Below are 26,564 nucleotides of genomic sequence, written 5' to 3'. Positions count from 1 at the left end.
ATTGTGTGTACACTAAAGTGACAACATTTTAACTACAAAAATTTCTTTTTTTGGTTCTAGTGACTTGGTCATGAAAATTGTCATGAGATTGAAACCTGGCATATGTTGTGTTCATTTGAAGCATAAGTGGCTTTTTATTAGTTAGAAATTTTCATCATTATATTTTGTAAAGCAGGAAAAATAGTAGTTTTATATTTCTAATTTATTAAACTCTTAGGGAAAGTAGTGTTTTCTTAAAGTGGAAATTTTTGTCTTAAAACTTATGACTTAATTCTGAAGACTGCAAGGCAACATATACACATAAACTTAGTGAGAATTCTAGATTATAATTAACTTAACAATAGCATGTTGTGGCAGAGGGAAAATTTGAAGGCCAAATAAGACATGTGGTAATAGTCACTGGTTGGGTTGACACACCACAGGGGCTTCATTAGGGATAATAACTATGCTATTCCTCTTGTAAAATTTATAAATTTTAAGTACAATCAATTAGAATTAGTCTCAGATTCAAGTAAAAGAAAATAACTACAAATGTACTTGCCACTTTAGAAACATAACTTTTTAATGATACTGAGTTACAGAAATATATGTGAAAATGTGCACATTTTAAGCTGTATGGTACTGATTAACCCAGTAGGCCACTTGGGTAAAATGTTTTGTTGGAATTATAAATTGAAATGTCTGATGATAATCACAAAAGAATTGTGGATATAGAAAATTATCTGTTCATCCCGACTTAAACTTTTGCTCAAATTACTTTCAGTGGAGCACATTATGTGGACATACTATATATGTGTGTATATTTACAGCTTTCTGGTAGGAATTCTCAAGTCATATATTTAGGTGGCAAATGTAACTTTTAGTTGTCAACTGAAAAACCTCTATTTTGAACACCCATTCTGACTGATGATTAAGGACTGAACCTAATTAATTTCAAGTAAGCTGACACTTCAACTTTTTTTTCATTTCATTGTACTCCCTCAAAGCAGAGTATACCAAAGACTCTTCTTCCATTGTGGTTTATGGGACATCTTGTCATTGATGGGCATGGTGTATCTTCTCTACTATAGTGTCCAGCTGAGACAGAGTGCATCCTAAAGTCTCTTAGCACTTAGTCCCATTGACATCTGAGGCCACATTTAAGGCCTCACTGTGGCTTTTATTGGTTGGCTATCGACACTAGTGTCTATTTGGAGGGCTTTTTCATTTCTTCTAGCCATCTCGGACTTCCCACAATCCTCTCAAGGAGGGTGGTGAGCATAGAAAAATTTCAGTTGCAGTTTTTCCTTTTTCTGCAGCAGTGAGAGACTTGAGTTGTGGGGGTTAGGGAGCTTTCTCAGATTATCTCCGCATAGAATTCCTCTGTCACAATATCTAATATGTCACTGTACCATTCTAGTTTAAAAGGCTTCTCTTTGAGGCTTAGCATCTTCCTGGGTTTCAACCAGAAAGTGAAGCTTATGTATTCTTCTACTTTTATATCCTTACCAAAAAGATCTAAAATTTTTGCTGTTTCCTATTATCCCTTATCCTGAGGCTAGATCCACATTGGGTCAGGTTGGTTCAGGGTACCTTCTAAGACATCTATAAGAGCATTTAACACTCTACTGGATACTTTTTATTTCCTTCTGTGCACCCATTTCTGCACCATTTACCACCCTGCTCTGTATCCTAGGAGCCTGGAGTATTTGGACTAAATCAGTTGAAGCCCCTCTCTGGGTTTTCTTTCTTAATGGGATATACCAGCAAGATACTAGAGGGTAGGAAAAGAGTGATATGAAGATATGTGTTCTTCTACTTCACTCCTACCAGGTTGCTAAAGGTGAGAACACTTGTTAGATCATCTTTCAAGACTTTGCTTGATTCTGCTAGCTTCTATTTCTTCTTACTATGCTGTGGTGGTAACAGCTTCCTTTTTCATTATTTCCAGGATTTTTCACCAATCATTTGGTTTCCCTTAAACTTAATTATATATTGTAAATTATCCTTTAATTTAGCTCTCCACATTATCATTTTAGAATACCTTCTTTTTGCTGATAATACTTTGTTATGGTGTTTGATAGAAGAAATGGTCCTAGGAAACATAACTTCAAATTGGCATTCTGAAATTGGTTTTCTTGCATAGCTAAGAAGCACTAGTGAGCACTGCTCACTAGAGAGAAATGTAACATAGTAAGTTACACATGAGTCATGTGATGGCATTATCATAATTCAAATTATTACCAGTGGTGGCATGGGATGAAGTCAATATGGAAAGTAAGGTATTCAGAAATAAACTGGCTTTGTTAATTAGTCACTGTGGCAAAAATTATGATTATAAATGCTGGGTGGTCTGTTGACTTTTCAAATACAGGATCTCCTGTAGTATATACAGGAGAAAATGACAAAGAGGGCCTTGAATGCTAATTCAGAACATGAACGCAAAATGAGAAAGTTCCTATGTTAGCTTTCAAGGAACTCCTCATCTCCTGAAGTCTCAGGGAAAATATGGCAGAAAATCACGCTCATAGCTTGACTCAAATGAAGGCAGGAATCCAGCAACATTTAAATACTCAACATTTCCAAGTGTCTTATGCTAAGTTAAGGCACTGATGGAGAAGCAGAGACTGTGCAACAAAAGAGTAACATTTGACAAGCACAGACAAGACTATGGAATTTGAGCCACCAAAACTCAATGGAATTTCCCTTGATGTTAGAGTCATCTTTTCTCTTGTAGAAGCCAGGTGGATGCACTTTACTCTCATATACAAGGTCAGGACAATGACCACATGAGCAGCACCAGCGAGTGACAATCAGATGAGGTGTCTTGTAGGACACTGTGATGATGGCCAGTTGCTTACGAGGTCTTTAGGAATAAAACAGTTGGGCAGACTATGACATGCTTCTTGACACATATAGGCAGATCTAGATTTAGTGGGCAAAAAACAAAAAAGTATCCTTAAGGAAGTCATATACTTTTACCTACTTCCAGATATCAGCCACTCTCCAAACATTAACACTGTAGCTGAAGAATGGCTGGTATAGTCTTGACTTTTCTTCCAGACTTTACCCAGAGGACATATGGGTATTACCACATGTATTGAGTTAAGCAATTTACCCAGAACTTCTGGACATTATGAAGTCCTGTTTCTGAAATGATGCTAATCTCTAGAGACCCAAAGTGCTACAACAATATACTAGTCAGAGTGAAGACTATGAAAATTCCAGATTATGCAGAGAATTTTGGCCCCTTTTCTTTTCCTACAGGATTCACTGTGACCATACACCAATTATGTGATTATTACCCTAATTCTAGAATGTATAGTGCAAATGGATATATCTAACATTTAGCTGAATCTCCACACAGATACTGTGGCCCATGAAGTGGGGGTTATTATAGTATAAAAGCCAAGCAGAAGCTCCTGTTGCTAATCCTTTTTCTAAGAAAATAAAGCAAAAGTAATAATGCCATACATTGGGGAATTTTAGAGAGTAGTGCCATGATCAAGCACTTGAAGAAACCAAGTACTGATCCCTATCATAACCCCACTTTGGTGTAGAGCCACTCAGGTCCTGAGAATGATTGTAGAGTTGCTGAAAATTCAGTTAGTGATCTACAGCTGTGGTATCTTTATTGCAACACATCAGCAGATCCCCTAATACATGCTATAGGACCATAGATTTAGCAAATCCTCCTTTTTTCAATTCCTATCAGAGAATATAGTCAGAAGCAGATTAGATTCACTTGGAAGATAGCAGTATGCCTTCACTTCCTGCCATAACAATTTTCACCTCTCTATCCTTCACCTCTCTATCCTTAAGATAGTGTTGAGGATTATTTTTAATTTTGAAATTCCAGATCATATAATGCAAGTTCATTGTGAAGTAAAGACTAATTTTATTGGGAATTAAAAAAATGAAATTCCTCTAGATGCCTTAATAAAACACATGAATTCCACAGGATGAGAGATATATTGCAAATGTTCAGGGTTCTGCCACACCTGTGAAATTTCTAAGGTTCCAATGGTCTTGGGCATGTCAAGATACACTTTTTACAGAGATAGAAAAATGGTAGCACCTTCTATCATTAACCAAAGAAGCAAACACTTAATGGACTTCTTTGGGTATTGAAGGCAGCATATACTGATTTTGTCTGTGTTGCTCTGACCTGTTTACCAGGTAACAATGCTGTCAGTTTTGAATTGCACCTGGAGTTATAAAATGCTGTGCAGCATATTTAGAGTATGATGTAAACAATCTTGCCTCTTGCCTTTTGGCTTAGTAAATGCAATAGTATTAAGAGTCTGCCACAAGTTACAGAGCCTCTGGTAAGCTACACTAGGACTCATATTGCACTTGGTCAAAGATCATTATCTATCCTGCTGAAAACAATTACCTATTTGAATATATATATCCAAATTAATAATAACTGGATTGTTACTGAACTTCTGGATTGCTACTGGGCTCCTTTAGGGATGCATATCTGAACGAGGACACCAAATAATTTTACAAAATTGTCTTGAATGCCTCAGAAGTGCCCATGTCAGTTGTCCCTATGAAAAAGGACATAGTATAGATAGTGTAAGTAGAGAGCAGCCTCTAGCTGATGCTGCTTATGGATGTCTCATAGCATTCACACTGAGGCCATGCCCTCCCTAGGCTACTCCCAGACAATGACTGAGCATGTCAGTGGTAGTATGGCACTGATACTAGAGTCAGGCCATTTCTTCCCAACATGGGGCTCCTATTATGGACAGTTTTTTCATTGGAGCTCCCTATTGGCTTGGCTTGGACAGCTGGGACTTGTCCCACCACACCACTCTCCTTTTACTAGTATGAGACTTTCATCCAAAGGAGTCTGTCCAGAACTCTTGGCCTGTTTTTCTTTTTAAAATGAGTTGCTTGTTTTCATATTGTTGAGTTTTAAGAGTTCTTGTATATTTTGGATATAAGTCCTCTATCTTCCAGTCTGTGGCTTGACTTTTCATTCTTTTAACAGAATCTTTTGAGGAGAAGATGGTTTTAATTTTAATGGAGTACACCTTATCAATTTTGTCTTTCATGGATCATGCTTTTTTTATTGTACCTAAAAAGTTATCACCAAAAAAATAAAAAAATTTAAATTAAATCAAAAAATAAATAAAAGTCATTGACAAACCCAAGGTACCTAGATTTTCTCCTATGTTATTTACTAGAAGATTTAGAAGTTTGCTTTTTACATTTTGGTCTATGATTAAGAGCTAATTTATTGTGAAAGTCTAAGGCCAGCATATAGATTTATTTATTTTTGCATGTGGATGTCTAGTAGTTCCGGGATCATTTGTTGTAAAGACTAGCTTTCTCCATTGAATTGCTTCTGTTCCTTTGTCAAAAGGTAATTGGCTATATTTGTTTGAGTGCATGTTTGGGTTCTCTATTCTGTTCCCTTGATCTATTCTTCTGTTATTTCACTATTATGACACTCTTTTGATTAATATAACTTTATAGTAAGTCTTGAAGTCAGGTAGTGTCAGTTTTCAATTCGTTTGTTCTTGGTTTCTTTTTTTAACCTCTCCTTTGTTTCTGTCATGTTTTGGTTTTAAGTGAGCATTTTGTATGATTCCATTTTCTTTTTTTATAATATCAAATATAATTCTTAAAAAAAAGTTTTAAAGGTCATCCTAGAGTTCTCAGTATACATTTATGACTAATCTAAATCTACTTCCAAGTAATTCTAAACTACTGCCTAGGTAGTGTACTGTGTAAATGGTGCCTTTATTAAGTTTTCCTCAGTGTCCTCCCTTGAATGTTTCATCAATTTCCTGACAGGATACCAGCTAAAGAAAACAGGTTCTTTTCCTTCTGATTCTCATCCTCTATCTCCCTCATATTATCATGACCATTTTGGCTGGCCTATGTTTCACAGTATATATGCAGGATAAACAATAATTAATTACCTACTTTGGGATGAACTTTTTTCTTTGTATATTTTTTTATTGGAGTTCAATTTGCCAACATATAGCATAACACCCAGTGCTCATGGGATGAACTTTTATATATTGCTATAAAACAACTCAGTCAGTAGTGTGTTGTAAAGAGTACAGATTTTAGTGACATTTTTGATTGAATATTACTCCACTAATTACTAATTGTGTCTATGGGCAAGTCATGTAACCTGTTCCAAATCACAGTATTATTTCAAAAAGAGAAAACAGAGGCACATGAATGATATAGTCAGTTAACCAACAGAGTCTTGATTTCGGCTCAGGTCATGATCTCAGAGTTGTGAGACTGAGCTCCATATGGAGTTCTACACTAAGCAGTGAGTCTGCTTAAGATTCTTTCTCTCTCTCCCTCTGAGCACTCCTTTCTCCCACTCTATAATAAATAAATCTTTAAAAAATAAAATAAAAAAGAGAGGACAGTATCTGTCCAAGAGGTATATCTGAGAATAGGAAATTGCACAATCTGGTATGTGGCAGTATTCAATAAATAAATGATAGCATAATTATTGCAATTTATTATCCAGAGCCTTTTCAGGAAATATGAAACATCAATAAATAAACAGAAATTAGCAGGTGATGATTCTCACTGAGCACAGATAAAGCCATGAGCAAAGGGAATCTTTTTTCCTTTCTAGCTTTTTCCAGTGAAAGGTAATTCATGATACCTTTTCATTATATGTATATATATGAATGTATTTGCCTATCTATCCATCCATTCATCTCATGTTTAAGTGACTTGCTTTGACAATGGAACACAGTTTCTAACTGAAAGACTAACTACTACTTACCTCTTGGGAGAGGAATGGACAAATCAAAGCTATAAAGATGGTCAAACAGCATGGTGCCTACTACTGAAAGGACTGTTATGCATGGGTAGTTGAGACAGGGATCCTGGCATAGGTAATAAGCCAAAACCACCAGAATTATTTTCTTTTTTTGAGAGAGTGAGAGAGAGGAGGCTTGGGGCAGAGAGAGAGAGAGAGAGAGAGAGAGAATTTTAAGTAGCCTCCACACGCGGTGGGGAGCCCAATGTGGGGCTGAATCTCACAATTCTGAATGATGAGATCATGACCTGAGCTGAAATCAAGAGCAGAACTCTCACAGAGGAAGACATAGACATGGCCGACAAGCACATGAGAAAATGCTCTGCATCACTTGCCATCAGGGAAATACAAATCAAAACCACAATGAGATACCACCTCACACCAGTGAGAATGGGGAAAATTAACAAGGCAGGAAACAACAAATGTTGGAAAGGCTGTGGAGAAAGGGGAACCCTCTTGCACTGTTGGTGGGAATGTGAACTGGTGCAGCCACTCTGGAAAACTGTGTGGAGGTTCCTCAAAGAGTTAAAAATAGATCTTCCCTATGACCCAGCAATTTCACTGCTGGGGATTTACCCCAAAGATACAGATGCAGTGAAACGCCGGGACACCAGCACCCCGATGTTTATAGCAGCAATGTCCACAATAGCCAAACTGTGGAAAAAGCCTCAGTGTCCATCGAAAGATGAATGGATAAAGAAGATGTGGTCTATGTATACAATAGAATATTACTCAGCCATTAGAAATGACAAATACTCACCATTTGCTTCGACGTGGATGGAACTGGAGGGTATTATGCTGAGTGAAATAAATTAATCGGAGAAGGACAAACATTATATGGTCTCATTCATTTGGGGAATATAAAAAATAGTGAAAGGGAATAAAGAGGAAAGGAGAAAAAATGAGTGGGAAATATCAGAAAGGGAGACAGAACATTAGAGATTCCTAACTCTGGGAAACGAACAAGGCGTGTTGGAAAGGGAGGTGGGCGGGAGGTGGGGGTGACTGGGTGATGGGCACTGAGGGGGGCACTTGATGGGATGAGCACTGGGTGTTATACTACATGTTGGCAAATTGAACTCCAATAAAAAAAAGTAGGATGCCTAACCAAGTGACTGAGACACGGGTCACCCCCTTCTTTTTAAGAAAACCACCAGAATAATTCTTTACTATATTATTTAGGTCTGTTTCCATGGGAGATTGGATATGTGAGAACTATGCCTTTAGCAGGTTGCAAGTCTGGTACTTTTCACTATTTTAATCAATTTTAGAACACTAGATTCAATGCTATGGTCAATGTTATAGGCAATTTCTAAATTCGCTAAGACAGTATTATGGATCAGATGAAATCATGACTGTCTTAGAAAATAGCGACTTAATTTCCCCCACAGAGTGCAGAATCTTATGTTGATAGCTTATAAAATGACATGAATTTCACTCGCTATATCTTTACTGAGCATTCCCTTCATATTCACTTTTGCTTTATGCTTACATAACTTTTTCTCACAACAAATTTAAGATCATATACAACAAAATATAAAATGAAAGCTAATGTAATGTAAGTGGCAGCTGAAAATAAGGGCCACAGGGCTTACATGGTTGCTAAAATTAGGCTTCATGTCTGTTTGATAGGATAAGAGAAGAAACTCAGATAGCTATCTGAATCTCATAATTTATACATGGTTTACACTGATTTCTTGAGTTAAACAACTGCCTGTCAGATCTCTCCTGATATTCAAACCATTCAGACTCTCTCTCTTGCACACACACACATTAATTTTCTACACATAACTTTGTGATCTACTGTGTGATATGATGAACAATATTATCTAAATTAACATTGTAGTACATTTCACATACCTTTTTAATGAAAGTACCATTTGATAAAAGTTGAAAGAGTAACATTAACTGTTAAAATGACCCCATTACATGGAAAGCTAATAATGTTCAAACAGGTAACTTGATGTTGGTTGCATCTGATTCAGGAAAATATCTGAAACCACACAGGAAAGTCTTCAAACACCACATCTTTAAAACAACATATGGTTTGTAAATAGTGTCCTTTCGGGCAAACTTTGATAAAACTGCTTAGAGAGACTTCAAGATTGTATTCTCTGATGAAGTATTGGATTGTATGTATTCTATAAAATATATGGATTGATGCTTTATGACATGCAGATGAGATGAATGGAATCTTATAATGAAAACTCAGGGGGTGCTTTCCTGGATAAATGACTACAACCTTACAGAGGGTGGCAACAGGGATATCTGTAGGAATGTTTAGTATTTAGAAGCATTGAAGATTTACTTTAGAAAGTTCTAAAGGTAATCTTTAGCACATGAATATTCTACATTGAATATTCTCCAAATTCTACAGCATTGATGATAAAGCAAAATGTTTTTGGTCTTCAAATATTTTAAATCATATTTCATTATAGAAAAACATTAGTAATGGTCTCTTTGAACTTACTTTCGTTGTACATCAGTGTGAATTACTTACAGTGTAACACTGAATCAAGTTTTTGTAAAAAGTGATTGGATGTAAGAAAATTGAATTTTGGAGAGTGTCTTGCCAAACACAGTAAATTTTAATTTAGAGAAACTGATAGCATGCCACTTTTTCAGATATAATTAGATACTGGTTCCAATTGTCTACTGAAGACTCTGCCGGTCCATCTTAATAAAACATTATTATAAATAAATAGAAGGATTCAGCTAATTCTCTATAGCAGGTGTGGTATGCATTTATTTAATATAAAAGCAGCTCTAAATAATTCTGGTGTAAGTAAAAAAGGAGTCTAAAACATTCTCTTGTTAAATTTAATTCTTGAAATGTTCAAACACTGTCAGAGATAAATTAAGATAGTTGCATGCACAGGTCTTAAGAACTAATTAGATAGGGGCTGATTAGGAAGAGAAAGCCAAGAACAACTATAGGACATGTTTATACTTGATATGTTTTCATATGGTTGAAAATTGTTGATTCAACCAAATATCTTTACAGTATCTATACTATTTTCTTTCTTCCTAAAATATAATATCTAGCATGGTTCCACTAATGGTAAACTCCTTGTTTTTTCAAAAAATGTTTTTTCTCTCATTCTTGAATGATAGTTTTTCATGGAATGTATTTTTATTTCCTCTATTTTTGTCATTCTGATCTTTATCTTTTATTGTACCTATAGAAAAGTATTTGTTCTATTTTTAGAGAAAGTTTGTTTTTATATTTACTAATAAGATGACCTTATCTATGTATTCTTATTTATAATTGATCTGGTATTGGTTTAACTTTACAGTGTCTGATTTCTGTCCTAGTTGAGTGTCTGCTACAATCTTGCCTTGGGTTTCCTGAGATACTCCTATATCTTTACTTAAAAATCCCACTTTCATTTATTCAAATTAAATTAATAGGAGTTTTAGTTTTCTATACTACCTAACAACTTACCCTAAGTGCAGCAGCTTAAAATAACATCTATTTATTAGCTCACAATGCTATAGGCCAGAAATCCAGGAGAGGTTGATTGAGTTGCCTGCTCAGGGACATACAGGTCAAAATCAAGCTGCTGCAGGATGTATTCTCATTTGGAGCACATTCTTTTTCCACGTCTATTTGACTTGTTGGTAGAATACAGTTCCTTTAGGTTATAGGACTAAGGTCCCCATTTCCATGCTGGCTGTCAGCTGGGGCCTTCTCAGCTCTTAGAAGATGGTTGCATTTTTGCCACATGGTCCCTCAATCTTCAAAGCTGACACTGGAAAAGATTCCTGGTGTCAAATTCCTCTGAAGTTTCAAATCTTTGACTCCAGGAAGAGGCCAGTTCCTTTTAATGATTCATCCAATCAGGTCCAAGGCACCCTGGATGGTATCTCTTTTTATTTATTTTTTTATTGTTTATTTTTTTGATGGTCTCCCTTTCAAAAGTCAATTGTACCATACAGCAAGCTAATGAAAACAATAAAAGTCCAGAGGATTAGGCAGAGAATGTATACCACGAGGTAGGGTCCTTGGGATTCATCTCAGAATTCTATCATAATAGGGGCAGGCCGGGTGGCTCAGCAGTTTAGCGCCACCTTCAGCCCAGGGCCTGATCTGGAGACCGAGATTCAGTCGTCAGGCTCCCTGCCTGGAGCCTGCTTCTCCCTCTGCCTGTGTCTCTGTCTCTGTCTCTCTGTGTCTCTCATGAATAAATAAAATCTTAAAAAAAAATCTATCATAATAGGTATATAGCAATTATCAATGAGTTCTAATAAGTGAAGAGAAAATTGTCAAGAAAGGTTTCTTGTAGGTAGTTTTGTTTTGCGAGAAAAATCTAGGTATTGTTTTAATATATTCATTTAGATACTTTGAATCCTCATGAATATATATTTATTGGTATGCAAATGATTTATTTAGTTTAAATTTAACATTGTATTGCTAACATGTCAGATTTAAATGATTAATGGAAGAAGATGGGAAAGTGGAGAGTACATTCTGGAATCTATTTTTTAATTACAAAAAAGAGCTCTGCTTCTGCATATATAAATATAATATTAAGACCTCTTCCTTTTTTGCATCTTTGGCTGGAATAATCACATGGCCTTGCTGATTTCCCACCATTGTAAAGAATTACTAATTGAATTGACTCTTTTTTTTAAAAAATATTTTTTTTTATTTATTCATGAGAGACACAAAGAGAGAGAAAGGCAGAGCCATAGATTTTGATTACTTAACCTTCCTGGCCTTTGCCTGTTTCCAGTGTTGCCTGGAAATACGATTTGTCTGTGTGAGAATACTAATTCTTATCTTGATGCTATGTTTTTAAGTATCTTTAGTTTATCACCTAGTGGTTTGCTTCATTTGAGAAGGCAGCTGATGGTGCCCCAGTGTTTTTGAAGTCTATTTCAGGTCACAGTATATATATATTCATTGAAGAGGAAACAAAGTTTAGGCATACATTTTATGCAACTTAATATTTTGTGAGATGGACCTACCATACTTCAAAAATTGTTTTTTTTTTAAAAGATTTTATTTATTTATTCATGACAGACAGCGAGAGCGAGAGAGAGAGAGAGAGAGAGAGAGAGAGAGACACGCAGAGGGAGAAGCAGGCTCCATGCAGGGAGCCCGATATGGGACTTGATCCCGGGACCCCAGGATCACGGCCTGGGCCGAAGGCAGGTGCTAAACCGCTGAGCCACCCAGGGATCCCCCCTGAAAATTGTTTTTTTTTTTATTAAAAATAGACCCTTACACAAATGGCTTGAATTCACTTTCCCCACCTGAAACTCCAGGTACAAAGAAAAGTTTTCCTTTTCTCCCTAATAGTGTTTAGGTTTTTCAATACTAAAGTCAGCTTAGACCCAACAACCAAACCTCACAGAGCTTAGCACTTAGTCTTTCTTGTACTGCACCAAGGGGCAAAAGAGAACAGCCGCTGGCAGGCTTCCCTTTAACAGAAATGATAATGAGGATACCAGAAACAGCTTTTTGAGAAAAAGAAACAGAGTCCTGCTTTCTTCGGATTTAATATGTCTGTGATGCTCTGATTCTCCTAGTAACTGCTCTAGGAGAGGCGTCGACTGGCGCCCACCCCGCCCTCTTTAGTGAAGAGGAAAGGGAGTTTGGCGGGCGAGCTGGTTACTAAAGGAAGGGCGCGAGGGCGCGGGGCGGGGCGGGGGCGCGGGGCGGGGGCGCGGGGCGGGCGCACCACCCGCTCGGGAGGCCCCGGGGGCGCGAGCCTGGAGCCCCGCGGTTGCCTGGACACCGAGTAACCGACCCGGAGGGCCTCGGCCGCCGGCGCCGGGGAGGCGGCGGGGTTGGGCAGGAGCGGCGGGGGAAACGCGCGGAGCCGGAGAGTCGGGCTGCGCACTCCTCTGGTCGCCTGCACGGCTCCCACGGGCAGCATCCAGACCCGAGGAGCCGGGGCGCCTGCGCCCAGAGTTACACCCCACTCGGTCAGTTCCTTAATCAATCCCTTACGGGCTGTCACTCGGCGAGTTTAAGAAAAATCCCCGTGGCTCGGGTAAGGGATGTAAAGTCTCCCTCCACTGGCCGCCCAGCTGTACTTCACATTGTCCAGAACTGCATCCCTAAGCTCTCTTTTAATAATTATTTCTACCTTTTATTTTGCTTATAAGGCCTCCTTGTGGTGGCTCATGTATTATTATTTGGATTGCTATTTTTCTTCTTTTGATATTTTGTCTTTCAAGTGTCTGCCCAAATACTGCACACCTAGTTAGGGCAGAGGCTGGGAATTTGTTTTGTCCTATAGCACCCCAAGTAAGATGATCCACAATAACACCTCCTTTCTGCCAATGAGGAAAATGAGGCACACAGCTGATACGACTTAACTAAGGCCTGAGAATCTGCAAGATTCACTTCCAATTCAAAGAATTTTCTATTTCTTTCTTGACACTCATTGGATGCTCAATAAATATTTGAAAATTGACTTGGTCATTTCCCAGGGCCATTTACTATTGCATGATCTGTCTGGACATCTTGACCCAAATGTAGCATTCTAGAGATATCTCTGTTACTGGGTAGCTCAGTTCTTGTCTCAAATGCACTAGAGAATTGGAGACCCAAGACCTGAATGGGGAGAGTTTATTGAGCAGTTGAATATAGTACACTTTCAAGAGTGAAAGCAGGCCACTGCTTGAACAAGAGTAGCAATGACACCCAGAAACTTTAGAAGCATCCTTTTATTTTTTTTTAAGATTTTTTTATTTATTCATGAGAGACAGAGAGAGAGAGAGAGAGAGAGAGAGAGGCAGAGACATAGAAGGAGAAGCAGGCTCCTCTGTGGGGAGCCTGATGTGGGACTTGATCCCAGGACCCTGGGATCATCACCTGAGAGGAAGGCAGACACTCAACCACTGACCCACCCAGGCATCCCTAGAGGCATCCTTTTAAGCCTGCTTTTTGCATATGTAAATTTGGCACTGATTGACATTTTTGATTGACAACCAGTGGTCATATAACATTTTGGCTTTTGAGCACTGGCCTACCCAGGATGCATTGTTATAACTGTATTCATTTATGTATATATATTTATAGTCTAATGAGCTTTTGTGACCTTAAAGATACTTAAGGGCAAGTTTCACCCTTTGTGGGCATGCTCAGCACTTAGAAGTCCCCTTGTGGCTTTTGAGCCAGCTCTGTGGCTAGGTCTTTCCTATTCTGTTAGCCCTTAGAGGTGGCTCTGAAGGTGTGGCTGTTAACCCTCAGTGGTAGCACTGACAGTGTGGCCAGCACCTGCTTAAACCCTCCTCATTCATGCCTAACAAAAAACTGCCTAATATCCCTAACTGTCCCTCCCCTCCACCAAGTCACTTCTTGGTCCTACTTGGAAAATTGGGTTTAGGACACCATTTAGCAAAGTTAGAACTTAAAGACAAACGGATGGCTAATTGTCAGACACATCCAAACATCTAACAACTTGAAGGATTTTGAGCTGTTGATGTTGAATTATACTTTAGATATTTATATGTGAGACTAGTGTACTTCTTTTTTGGGGGGATTTTATTTATTCATTAGAGACCCAGAGAGAGAAGCAGAGATATATGTGAGGGAGAAGCAGGCTTCCTGTGGGGAGCCCAATGCAGGACTCCATCCCAGGACCCTGAGATCACAACCTGGGCAGAAAGCAGACACTCAACCACTGAGCCACCCAGACTGCCCACGACTAGTGGCATTTCTATCCTGAATTCATAATACTTCTCATTTTATTCTTGCATTCTTAAGGTTTTATTATTAACCATATCTAGCTAATTTCCAGAACGATCAAAACAATAAATTTGAACATTAATCTGATTTTACTTGGGTGAAGTTCCATTATGTTGGGAACTGCCACAGCTCTTATATACAACTCAGCCTTTTCTCTTCCGCTCTTGTTCAGATTCAACATAACCTCAGACTCAACTAACCTGTTACTATATCCTCAGACTTTGTTCTTTCTTCTCTATGCTCTATGGCAGTGAATGATACATGCATATATTTTCTTTTTCCTTTCAACTATGGACTTTATTCTCACACAGGCTTATTCCACTAGGCTAAAACTATGATTTCCAAGAGCTCTGAACTCATAAATACCCATCCTTGTTCCCAAAAAGAAAAATCTAGAAATGCCCTGGGATGAGACTCCTTGACTCCAGTTGGTTCACCTGCCTATCCCTGGAGCATTTATGTTGAGGTTAGGACTACTAGGATTCATAGCAATCTATTTAACCATGTAAATGGAGTTGGCAAACAATTTCTCAAAACCAAGGAACCCTCCTTAAGAAGGAGAGTTTCTGGAGAAAAAATAGAAACAATATTTGTCTACCCAGAGTTTACTTAGGCATATGAAACATTTTTTTTAAAGATTTTATTTATTTATTCATGAGAAACACAGAGAGGAAAGAGAGAGGTAGAGACACAGGCAGAGGGAGAAGCACGCTCCATGCAGGGAGGCTGATATGGGACTTGATCCTGGGTCTCCAGGATCACACCCTGGGCTGAAGGCGGTGCTAAGCCGCTAGGCCACCTGGGCTGCCCAGGCATATGAAACTTAAGGTTAATGAGACTATTGACTAAAAAATTGCTAAAATGCTAGACATTGGAATCTAGACAAAATGGAAAGCAGAAAAGATATATAGTAGAAAGGAAAGGGAGGGAGATTAGGCAGCTGGAATACTCAAAGTAGGTGAAGAATTTGTATTGTGGTAATGATGTAAGAAAGAGAATTGGATTGATCATAAGCTTTTGGATTATGTGCCTGGTGGAAAAATTGTACATTCACAAGCAGATGGCTGCATGGGTGAGCCTTAATGATCATGATGTGTTTTCTGCACAATAATAACACTAATAAAAATATATGGAATTTCAAAATTGATGCTGAACTTTTAACCTCAGTTATAATGCTATGGACACAAAAACCACCCAAATAAAAATAAACAGAGGCTATTTGTTCAGAGCCTGCAATAGCAAGGGAGTCAGCCACCATCATTTGTTTAGGGCAGGTACTCAAAGGGGACAAGGGAGTGGTAAAGTTTTCTAGTGAAAAAGAGAGAGAGAGACAAGACTGTAGGTGTGTTCTGATTGGAGGCTGTCGACAAGGGGACACTGGAGATGGGCCAACAAGGAGCTGAGCATCCTACATGATTGGTTTGAGGAGCTTATTTGGCTTTCTCTGACTGGTCCTGAGTTGGAAGTACAGGCAAATATTAGGAAAGCTGGCAGAAATTGACAAAGTCCTGACTGTTCCTGGCTGATTACTGCAGAAGTTGTGGTTTGGCTTCCTGCACTGGTTGGTGTAGAAGGTTGTGGGTTAGAATTCTATTTTTACATATGGTTTGGCCCTTGTCCATCTGTATATTCAGTCTCTCAATGTTCATAGAAATGCAGTTAAGTAAACTTAATTTTACCCTCATATTCTAAAACTGAGATATGGAGAGAATTGGACAAGTTAAGTATAGTATTCATGAATATGTAATTTGTTAGTGAACTCTCATTCACTGAATTTAAATCATGGCTATTTATTAAACACTTATTATATGCTGGTCAGTGGACTAAACAGTTTGCATATACATGTTATATTAATCCTCATGACATTTTGAGACATTATTGTTTTCACCATTTTCCAAAGGAGGAGACTGATGATCAAATACATTAAGTAGTCTTTCTCAAGGTCATGTAGCTGGTAAGGAGCCCCTCTGGAACTTAATCCCACATCTTACTGATTTAAAAGATATGTTCCTTGGCACTTGGTTAAACTGATAATCTACTTTCATCACTCTGTCACTGTATTTCACCTTAGTCTGTATCTATGAACACTACCATCTGGCCTCTTTTCCTGGGTACTTATAGGATGTTTACATGAGCAGAGATAATTAAAAGACCTTTCTGTGTGAAATGAAGGGATTTAATCCACCATTAGGATACTAAAAATCATTTGGATTGAACCACAGCCAACAAAATGGATGAGCTGGGTATGTAAAATCACATGGTGAAAGTAGAGGGTGACGAAATGGTTGAAAGGGCAGTGGCCAAATACAACCAACAGGGCACAAGTACTTAAAATGGACTGCTTCTCTTAATAAACTAATAAAATTGTTTGCATAGAAAATCAGTTATCTATAAATAAACTAAATATTGCTGATGGTTAGTAAGATGTTTTGTGGACAAACTAGACAATTATTTTCCTTTTAAATTTGTTTTGTGGAAATGAGACTATATATTTTTTCCTCGAAGAGAAAACTATTCTCAGGAATTGTAATTGTTGAGCCCCCAACTCACACTTACGACAAATTCTTTGAGGGACTGAAGAAAGATGAGCATTTTGGCTAGTAACATGTTAGTCAGTGTCAATTATGTGTTAATCGCCTTTAATGTTCCACTGTTTATGGAACTTCGTTTACTCTGTGCTCTCAGAACAATCTTATTATAGGCAAGGATGTAGCACAGAAACAATAGAAGATATGCATGGAAAAGTGTCCGGAGATCTCAGGCACAGATTTCTTTATTCTCCCACCTCTGAGTCACATAGGTGCTTTTGGTCAGTGGACTAAACAGTTGCATATGTATGTCTGTACAGAGAAGTCTGGATCCACTACTGCTGTGCATCTGAAGAACCTCTGTAAGCAAGAAACCCAAACCTTCTCATGTTGGAGATCTCTTATAATGAACTCCTCATACAGACATATTCTAGCTATGTTTCCCACATTTAGTTTGAAAGATCCCCTCTCCAGGCTCTACTGAAATTAGATGCAATTATAAATCCAATTATTATTACTAAACAGTGCTGGCAGGCTGATATATACTTCTTTGAAACAACTCACAGACCCATGGTTTCAAAACATCATTTATCTTTAGTTAAGGCTTTCCATAGTGTTGGACAAGGGTCAGTAGCTCTGGAGATAAGCTGCAATTAATCCAAACAAGCTAAAATGAACCCATTATATGCATAGCCTATGGAGATGGCAACTTTTAAACTAAATGCACAAGCTTTTTTCATAGTAGAACTAGCAAACAAATAAACATCCCCTCTTTTATCTACATATCACTTCCTGTATAGCTCTTTCCATCCTGTATCTGTTCTGTTCATTTTCTGGAAAAAGTAGTTTATGCATATCTTTTCTTCAAGCCCATTCATTGGGCTTCTTGCTACCCAAACTCTACTACTGTCATTTAAGGTCACCCATGACTTACTGCCACATTAAATGGCCTTTTTCCTCCTAGTCTTTATCTTATGTAACTTTCTGAAGCTCTGTAGGTTGTTTGCTCCTTCTTAAAACTCTTTTCTCTTGGTTTCTATGACCCCATTCATTCCTGTTTCCTGTGCAAATTTTCTAGGAATTGTTAGTTATTAATTTTCTTGGCTCTCATTGTCAAGATTGCTTTTTGTTGCTGTGTGATCTCATCAAACTACCAGCTCTAAAATGGTAATACTAGAAACTCTAGCTCGTTTCAAATTTTTCATTAATATTAGACACACGTGTAACATTATAAAGCACTCATATATAAATTTAAAATAGTCATCTTTCCTCTAAATCCTACCAGTTCTTCCTCACATAGACTCAAATGAAGATAATGGCATTCCCATCTATTCATCCTCTCATGCCAGGAGTTACTCTAGATTCCTTCTCTGTTAACATAACTAATGCTTACCAAAAAATGCAATCTGTGCCTCTTAAATACTTTTTGGTTCTTTCTTCTCCTCTCCATTTCTACTTCCTTTGGCTTAATTTCAAAAATATTCACCTTGATTAGTAGTCTTCTTCTTGATCATTTTTTTGCCTCAAATCATGCTCTCTTTCAATTAAGCCTCTGGCACGGCACTGGATTGTGACTACCCACAAAAGATTCTAAATGGTTATAAAGGGATCTTGTGTATTTTTGTGTCTTCAGTGCCTAGCATGTAATGTACATTCAATAAATATTTCCTGAGTGAATGAGTATGAGTCTAGAAAATATGTATGGAAAATTATCATATGCTACTGACATGCTTAGAGCAATGTTGTCTGAAACACTTCTCTACAGTTCTATCACTATCTCTTCAGTCCCAGAATGTAGTAGCTACTAGCTATCTGTGGTTACTGAGTCCTTGAAGGTGGCCAGTGTAGCCAAGGAGCAGAAGTTTTCATTTTAAAATTTAATATGGCTAGTGTATTTAGTATAGGACAGCACAGCTCTAGAAAACGGGCTCAGAAATTTCCTTTCTGCTCCCTTAATCATCAACACTTCTAACTAAGATTCTGGAGATGTTCTGTCACCCAGAGTTCAAAAATTCCATTCAAGAAATATTTTTGTCTATTTAATACATGCCAAGCACTGTGGCTTCAAAGAAGAAACAAACAATCTCTACAGACAGAGATAGAGCAGGAAAATGCCATCTAGCAATGGAATTTGATTCCTGGAATTAGGGCACGTTCTGAGGGTTTATTTAGACAGTGGGAAAGAAGATTTTATTTGTTTTTCCCTTCCTCCTCTGTCTCCATCCTAGATTCTGAAGTAGCGAATGGAAGTGGAATTGTCAAAGCTATACTTCTGAAGATGATGGGAGCCATTCTGGATCCCACTTTATACCCCTCCTTCAGATGATGATGAACTCTTGCTGGTTTCTTTGATCTATTTAGTTTTCATTATGTCTTCTCTCCTTTCTACCCTCTATTATGTATCTGTTTGGTATTTCAATTGCTTTTAGATTTATTAATTTCTTTGTATTTTGTAATACACTGTCAAAGATGACCCAATATCATATCCCTCTGGCTCTAGACAATTTCACCAAACTGTCTCATTTATTATGACTGGCTCTTTGTGGTGTGATGGCAAATTTTCAATCAGTATGACAGCATTTATAGCCAAGCTAATTTAGATTACTTAGCAAATATTATGCCATGAGATTATGTATAAAATGATATCAGTAGGGCCCAAATATGTTGTATATAATGTATTTCTTTACCCACTAATTTGAACATTTCCATAGAAAACTGCAGTAAGAAGCTCTTGGCATAATTTCTTTGTAATAAATTCTGAATGCTGCTTATTACTTTTGATTTTCTTATTCTCCAGATGGTTACACATTTGCACTCTATTTGTCTGTTATTTCACTAAGCACAGATTTCTTACTGGGCGCTATTATTTATTTATTTTTATTTATATCTTTGGTTTATCTTGTAGCAAACAATTTCTCTTAACTGATAATTTAAGAGAGGAAATTAGTGGAAAGCTTGATTTTCCAGTGTGATTTAATATTTTTCAAGAGTGATACCACTGGATGAACTTTGATATCTATACTGAACATTAACAATTTAAATCATATAGGAGTGAAAAGTATATAATTCCTAGAAAGTATAAATAAGTAATGCTTGTATTGATATCTTTGCTAAATCATAATAATTTTTAAAAATCCAAATGTTTACATTTTAAAATCTTTCAAAAAGAGAATCATTAATAAAAGAATTACTTACTTCTTTTCCCCATGGCCTAATGATAACCTCATAGTGACATCCATTTTGATTTTCCTTTTCAAAAGTATAGGAAAGTATACCCTTTCAAACAAAGAAATCACTTGTATTGAATTACTGGCCAGTCATGGAGTGGGAAGCTATTAAGGTACATTACTGTTTAGAATGAAACATGTAATAGGAAACCTCAGTATTTTATTAAATTTTTTCAACTAACAGCTTAAAGCTGTAGTTAGAGGGAAATAAAGCTTCATTGTCAAGTTTCACTGTATTCTTTATTTTCTGATTAGTTTAATTTATTTATTTTTTGTATATTTTTTATTGGAGTTTGATTAGTTTTAGTCTCATATTTTTCTTCCCTTCAGAATACTTATGGGCCTCTGGTAAAGAACCTAAGATGAGGAACTCTGAATGAGTAGTGGGTTAAGGGGTGAGTGACAGCAGTGCATTACCTGTTTTCAATTTAGTGTTTGAAGACCTGTAGTAGGGAAAAAAACAAAATAAAACATGACCTTTTGCCAAGGTCATATTCACGGAAGAGTTAGTCTTTCGGTTTTTATTAAATTTTAACTTGATAGTTCATATGAACTAGAATTCTTTCTTATTCAATAACACATGCTTTGTATTAATCCAGTAGTTGCATTTTGGGGAAGATCATTTAGGGAGTCTGGATAAATAAAAATCAGATATACTCTGGAGGCTCCATGGCAATGTATGGGATAATTCTTTTGTAAAAGCAGGAAAGTCAGCACTAGGTAACAGTTCTAAATAGAATTTTTAAAGTATTTCCTATGTGAAAACTCAGAATTCCTCTCAGATTATCCAACCTTTAAACCCTACAAAGTTAATAAAAATGACAGGCAGAATGAACAGTCTTGGTGAATGTTGTTAAAATTTCTAAGTGAAGGTTAATGGACATTGAATAGTGTTCTTCATTATTCAAATATAACCTTAGAATAATGGATAATATCAGAGTCTTTCTTATAAAGGCAATAAATAAACCTGTGGGAAGGTCACATTTTATATACCTTAATACCACATTAATCAATGTAACTGAATTGTCTTCATATTTAGTTTCTTAAGAGACAATAATTTGAAAAATTTCAAGGAAGTTGCTTGTTGATATCTTTAAAAAAGTAATTAAATCAATGGGAAAAGGCAAACAATTTCTCAAAATATTTTTTACGGTTTCTCTTAGTAAAGCATTATAAATGAATTATAGATGGAAATAGTATAGAGATAATGTGTTCCTTATTGCTAGGTTCAATCCTTTAGATACGTTACCAGAATTGTTTTTTCAAGAGATTTGTTTTTTTGTTACTGAGGATCCTAGAGTGCATAAAATTAGGAAGTGCCTTTATTGGTATGTACACCTTGGATGTTATATTGGGGTGTGTGTGCGTGTGTGTGTGTGTGTGTATATGGGGAAAAAGCACGAAAGGTTAATACTAACATTGGGGTTGAAAAAATATATTACTGCCATTCCTAAGTAAAACTTAGAGTTCCATTAGAATGATTTTTTCCACTAGCAATATACTTCTATTGATGTAGAAAGCCTGGATCTTAGTCTATAAACTGAGCTGTGTAAAGAATACCACACTTTGGGGTAGCTCGGGTGGCTCAGCGGTTTAGCGCCGCCTTCAGCCCAGGGCGTGATCCTGGAGACGGGGATCGCTTTTCTCTCTGCCTGTGTCTCTGCTTCTCTCTCTGTGTCTCTCATGAATAAATAAATACAATCTTTAAAAAAAAAAAAAGAATACCACACTTAAAATTTTCTTTTAATTCAACTAAATTTCAACTTGGTGGTCCCATCCCACCAGTTCAGCAGGAAATTTACCATTATTCATAATATATACATTAATATGGTTATATTCATAATTATCTATACTTATACCAAAAGTGTTGAAAAACAAAGTTTATACATCTTAGATGGAAAAGAAAACATTTTTTACAAGTGTTTATCTTTTTATGTGGAATTACAGCAAAACAGCACATATAACCTTACTATAGCAGTATGGCAATCTCCAGTTTAAGCTTACTTTATTAACAAATAGGTTCTTTGGTTCCATAGGTTATAAATATTCTACATCCTCTAGTTTAAATGGCAAATGAAGATAAATAATTTATAATATGGTTACCTGAATAAAAAAAATTTCTAGGTAAAAGTGATTTTTCTTTACATTTTTTATTTCATAAGTATGGTTCCTGATTAAAAGAGGTCCCTTTTTAAATTAAAATTATGGTTTCCTTTATTAAAAAGAAATGTAGATTATTTCTATTATATATTATTTTCTCTCCCCATAAGATTCAGGTAATATATCCATTGACGATATAGACATTTTTTTGCAGTTTGCATGTCTGTATTACCTATCGCTGTGTGATAAATGGATTCTTCTATTACTTTACTATATCATAACTTCTGCAAAAAAAGTTTTATTGTATGAATTACTAAGACTAAATAGTTTTTTTATATCATTTTGCTCTCTTTCCCCCAGAATGTGTGTGTGTGTGTGTGTGTGTGTGTGTGTAGGGATTGTCAATTCAAAATCTTTGCTCATTTTTTTCCTGTTTGAATATTTCATTTTTTCTCACCAATTTTTATAACTTTTTATATATTAAGTCATAAACATTTTGTTACCCACATTTTAAGAATTGCTTCCTGATTTGAGGGATTTTTAAAAAAAATAGTTGGATGGCTTTAAATTTTTATGGAGTCAGAGCTCTAGAACTTTATATGTATTTTTTGGTGGTATGCTCAGAGACCTTTCTCATCTTATTTTTATATAAAGGTTCCTCTACCTGTTTTTCCTTTTGCTCTTAAACTTTTAATCTATTTGATTTTGAGCCTAATTCTATAGTCTCAAACAGAGACTACATAATCATTTCCCTTGATTCTATTAAAATCAGGTTTACATTTTACAAATTATTGGGAAATATTGCACATTTTGTTCTTATTTTAAAGAGTTACTGTATACAATAGCACATTAAGGTGTCCTGAGAACTCTTTTCTTGCTTTTGTTTTACCCTATGAACACCAGTTGCAATACTTCCCTTGTATCTCTGTAGCTAGAGAACAGCATGATGATAGAGTGCAGGGCTAAATCCAGTTCTACACTGCCCAGGTCCAAGTCATTGGCAAGCGCTTAACCTCTCAGTGATTTCAAGTCTCCTTTGCAAAACAGAGCCAGTAATCCTATCTGCCTCATAGGTTGTTGTGAAAATAAAAGCATATGAGGTATGCTTTAAGTTCAAACTATCATTTTTGTTTTCATTGTCAGGACTCTAGCTATTTCATGAAGTTAGTAGTAATGTCTCCAAATAAATTGAAACTTTTGGAGTGCACCAGGGACTGTGCCTCATAATTTTCTTTCTTTTTTTTTTTTTCCAAAGTTTCCATATATTTTCTTAAATCCTTATCAGAAATAGTCAAAAGTGTTCAATAAGTAGTTCACATTCTAAAAAGAGTCAAATGAAAAGGCACATTTCTTCAAGAGCAAAGTCTGTCTCAAAGTAAAATGGCATAGTATTTTCTAATTAAAATATTTCTTCCATAAAAATTTTAAAGCTTCAAATTTATAAGAATTTGTTATTTTTCATCTCAGAGATAAAGTAGCTCTTGTATATGAATGACTTAAAGACTATATTTTGTCAGCATATGTAAATGTTTCTCAGGACACTCACTGTAAAAATTATTTGATGTAACTTAGAGGTGAAATAGTAACAATACATGATACTGACCTATGAAATATTTAACATCATAAAAGCTGATTTGACTTACTTGTCTTTCTTTATGTCTCAAGTAATTACCAAAAGGTGAAAAGCTCATCTCTTGGACAAATTTAGAATATGGTATGAGATTTCTTTCTGAATATATGTGTGGAAACGGACTTTTTCAGTTCTAATTTGATTTGTAGAGAAAGATTATATCTAATCTTTCTGAAGATGTATTTGGCTCTAGCAAAACCATGAGCTGTAATATTTAATGTATCTTAACTCTAATCCATTGGATGTTATACAAACATAATATAAAGTCAATGGGACTTTATTAAAGAAAGAAGAGATTAAGAATCAGAGGAATAGAGCTTAAAGATTTATAAAAGAAATTACTATAGATATGTGTGAGAAAAATGTGAAAAAAGCCTTGTCTTTTTTTTTTTAAAGCCTTGTCTTTTTCCAGTTTTCTTTACCATTTTGCAATATCTTCAACATTGCCACAAAATAATCTATATAGTCTATATATTATACATAATCTATATATTATACAATATATAATGTATACATTATATAATAAAATATAAAAGATTAGAAAAAAATGTGCTTGTGAAATCAACACACGAGGACACGAGGCAGGATTTATTCTTTCTTCTATTATTGTTGTATAAATTTTCTACAATAGGATTTTTAAAATTTTGGAACTTGGGTTAAAATGGAAGTCAATATTTGATAAATGCATATTTAGTATTATTATCTGTTTTTAATGGGTGAACTTTGACAAACTTTTTTCATGGTTTCTTGAAGTAAACTTGAAAATGGTTGTAAAGAATGAACATATGATTGCAACTTTGTGACTTATTTATTCCCAAACTGATAATTTGTACCTATTAATCCCCTTTATCTATTTTATCCATTGCCTTACCCACCTCCCCTCTGGTAACCACCCGTTTGTTTTCTGTATTTAAGTCTGTTTTTCTGTTTGCTTTTGTTTCTCTGTTCATTTTGTTTTTTAGATTCTACATATAAATAAGTCACAGAGATGAAAGGTACAGCATAAAGAATATAGTCAATATACTGTAATAACATTATATGATGACAGACGGTGACTACACTCATGATGGTAATTAATCAATGAGTAATGTATAGAACTGCTGAATCAATATGTTGCATACCTGAAATTAATATTTTATGTTAATTACACTTCAAAAAATGATCAAAATTGCATATTGAAAATTGAAATGTTTTTTCTAGAACCTATGATTAAAATATTGACCTATAGTTTATCATAAATATGAAATTTTTCTACATTTAAGGTAAGATTGTACTACTTAATGAAAAAATGTTATCTTTAATCTCTTTATAAATATATGTAAATACCAATTATTTTGTTTTGTTTTATTAACAATAACTCTAACTTTGATTTTTACGGTCATTCAAAAATTTTCCACTATTCACTATCCTCATCTTGTTACAACCATTTTTTTAGTTTTTATGCTGTTGCACTTTGATTATAAAAAATGAGACAACATTCTTCTCCTTTCATATCTCATAATTCAATGGGGAAAAAAATACGTGCATAATTATTTAAGAAACTCTACAATATATAACACTTAAGTAATAATAAAGTATAGGGAGGAGTAAATTTGTTTTGTGGTGAGAAGTAAAAGGAGACATCATAATAGACACTTAAGGAAAGGGAGAGTAAGAAGAATGTGCAAGGGAATGGCAGCATGGAAGTGTATGGCTTGTTTTGATGACTGGTATGATTAGAATATGGAATGTGTGATAAAGAGGCAAGGGGTGACAGGAATATACTAAGGAATATTTTTATTGTCTCACAGAGATATAATTTTTAGAGTTTGTGTTAAAATTCCTTGGTGTTACAAAAAATATGTAATATATATCAAATTGGGGAGTACCTTGAGGACACATGTCTTACTCTTTTGTATCTTAAACAAGTAGCATGGTGACATAAACAAGATATAAACTAAAAACTGCTAAATGAATCAATGTATGGCTAAAATGAAATAAATCAAGCATTACCAAATATTAAAGTGGATCTTAGAAGATAATTCAGTCCAGTCTCTTAGATTTTTCCAAATCCCTCTTACATAACACTTAATAAATTATTTTATAGTTTCTCCATGTTATGAGGTAGAAAGTGATTATGGAGAAATATTCTTCCATGTAGACCACTGTTAGTCTGCCTGTCATTTTTGGAATAAAGTCTTTGAGGATGTCTGAGGAGACTTATTTCCCTATCTTCTCCTCTACTCCACCACTGGCAACATTATAGTGGGGACAGCTTATGATAATGGATGGTAGCCTCACCTCTGGCCATAACTGTGGCCAGGAATAAGAGAACAGACTTAAGCTAGTACAATAATAATATCCTGACTTCCCAGCAATAATTGAATGGGTCAAATAGGCACTTGTTGTGAGTAAGGCTAATTAAAATACCCCCAGAGATAACTGGAATAAAATTTGAGAAAGAGTCAACACTACTTTGATGGCTGAAGCTCTACAATATAAATCCCAGGAGAGAAGATTTCTGAAACACACACACACACACACACACACACACACACACACAAACATGTTATAGAAACAAAACTAGAATGAGCATGAGAAGATTACC

At 35.8% G+C, this 26,564-nt stretch overlaps 1 protein-coding gene and 1 long non-coding RNA gene across 11 annotated transcripts in view; one reads left to right on the top strand and one right to left on the bottom strand.

The window, feature by feature from the left end:
• The window catches only part of LOC140635121 (uncharacterized), a 76,994-nt gene that overhangs the window by 34,568 nt on the left and 15,862 nt on the right, over positions 1-26,564 (bottom strand). The gene's annotated exons all lie outside the window — the stretch shown is intronic.
• Positions 12,541-26,564, top strand: part of CCDC178 (coiled-coil domain containing 178) — a 419,286-nt gene continuing 405,262 nt past the window's right edge. For 3 of the 10 annotated variants that reach the window (XR_012032461.1, XR_012032460.1, XM_072829166.1), the window contains exon 1: positions 12,541-12,721. The gene's annotated coding sequence lies outside the window, so the exon portion shown is untranslated. Of the gene's footprint in view, positions 12,790-24,939; positions 25,047-26,564 lie in introns of all 10 variants that reach the window. The other 7 variants (XM_072829171.1, XM_072829174.1, XM_072829167.1 and 4 more) reach the window with 6 other exon arrangements.

The sequence above is a fragment of the Canis lupus genome, chromosome 6, assembly GCF_048164855.1.
Source record: "Canis lupus baileyi chromosome 6, mCanLup2.hap1, whole genome shotgun sequence".
Lineage (NCBI taxonomy): Eukaryota > Metazoa > Chordata > Mammalia > Carnivora > Canidae > Canis > Canis lupus.
The sequence above is the reverse complement of the archived record's forward strand: the minus strand, read 5'-3'. Positions and strand labels throughout refer to the sequence as shown.